Source organism: Phyllopteryx taeniolatus, chromosome 17, assembly GCF_024500385.1.
Source record: "Phyllopteryx taeniolatus isolate TA_2022b chromosome 17, UOR_Ptae_1.2, whole genome shotgun sequence".
NCBI lineage: Eukaryota > Metazoa > Chordata > Actinopteri > Syngnathiformes > Syngnathidae > Phyllopteryx > Phyllopteryx taeniolatus.
In genome coordinates, this window is record NC_084518.1 from 14,852,669 (window position 1) to 14,854,336 (window position 1,668).

Consider the following 1,668-nt stretch of genomic DNA (forward strand, 5'->3'; position numbering starts at 1 on the left):
GTTCAAACTGATAAAGCTGATTGTTTTTTGCAAATAGTCATTAACTTAGAATTTTATGGCTGCAACACGTTCCAAAAAAGCTGGGAGAGGTGGCAAAAAAGACTGAGAAAGTTGAGGAATGCTCATCAAACACCTGTTTGGAACATCCCACAGGTGAACAGGCTAATTGGGAACAGGTGGGTGCCGTGATTGGGTATAAAATTCCCTGAATTGCTCAGTCATTCACAAGCAAAGATGGGGGTGGGGTTCATCTCTTTGGGAAAACCAATGTCAGTTAATACAATTCAGCGCGACATCCGTAAGTACAACTTGAAACTCTACTATGCAAAGCAAAAGCCATTTATCAACAACACCCAGAAACGTCGCCGGCTTCTCTGGGCCCGACCTCATCTAAGATGGACTGATGCAAAGTGGAAAAGTGTTCTGTGGTCTGACGAGTCCATATTTCAAATTGTTTTTTGGAAATTGTGGACGTCGTGTCAGGAAAACAGGAAAAGAACCATCCGGACTGTTATGGACGCAAAGTTCAAAAGCCAGCATCTGTGATGGTATGTGGCTGTGTTAGTGCCAATGGCATGGGTAACTTACACATCTGTGAAGGCACCATTAATGCTGAAAGGTACATACAGGTTTTGGAGAAACATATGCTGCCATCCGAGCAACGTCTTTTTCATGGACGCCCTGCTTATTTCAGCAAGACAATGCCAAACCACATTCTGCACGTGTTACAACAGCGTGGCTTTGTAGTAAAAGAGTGCGGGTACTAGACTGGCCTGCCTGCAGTCCAGACCTGTCTCCCATTGAAAATGTGTGGCGCATTATGAAGCGTAAAATACGGCAACGGAGACCCCGGACTGTCGAACAGATGAAGCTGTACATCAAGCAAGAATCGGAAAGAATTCCACCTTCAACAATTAGTGTCCTCAGTTCCCAAACGTTTATTGAATGTTGTTAAAAGACAAGGTGATGTAACAGAGTGGTAAACACGACCCTGTCCCAGCTTTTTGCGAACGTGTTGTGGCTATAAAATTCGAAGTTAATGATTATTTGCTAAAAACAATAAAGTTTATCAGTTTGAACATTAAATATATTGTCTCTGTATTGTATTCAATTAAATATAGGTTGAACATGATTTGCAAATCATTGTATTCTGTTTTTATTTATGTTTAACACAACGTCCCAACTTCATTGGAATTGGGGTTGTATTACAATGGCTTACAATAATGAAAATAATAAAGGAATAAAACCTATGCCTGATTTTTGATGAACACTTGGGCCTACTACCATGGTGGTCATTATGGTGGTACTTGGAGAGCTGAGTATTTTAGGTAGTACAAAACGTTTGAGAACCACTATAGGGGAAAATTGTTACTTGGAAGCCAACCAACATCACGGTTATGTTCTACTTTGGAAGGTCCGATTTATACTGTTTATATCAATAAATTGTTACGTTAGGTTTCCTTGTACAGTTTAGTATTGCCCTCTGAGGACTTAATAAAAACCAAAATGTCCCATGAAAGCAAAAGGGACTTGTCTCTCTTTCTCTCTCTCTCTCTCTCTCTGTCTCTCTCTCTCTCTCTCTCTCTCCCTCTCTCTCTTTCTCTCTCTCTCTCTCTCTCTGAAGGCAAAACTAAATGATGGGATTACCATGACAACGTGAAGCAGTGA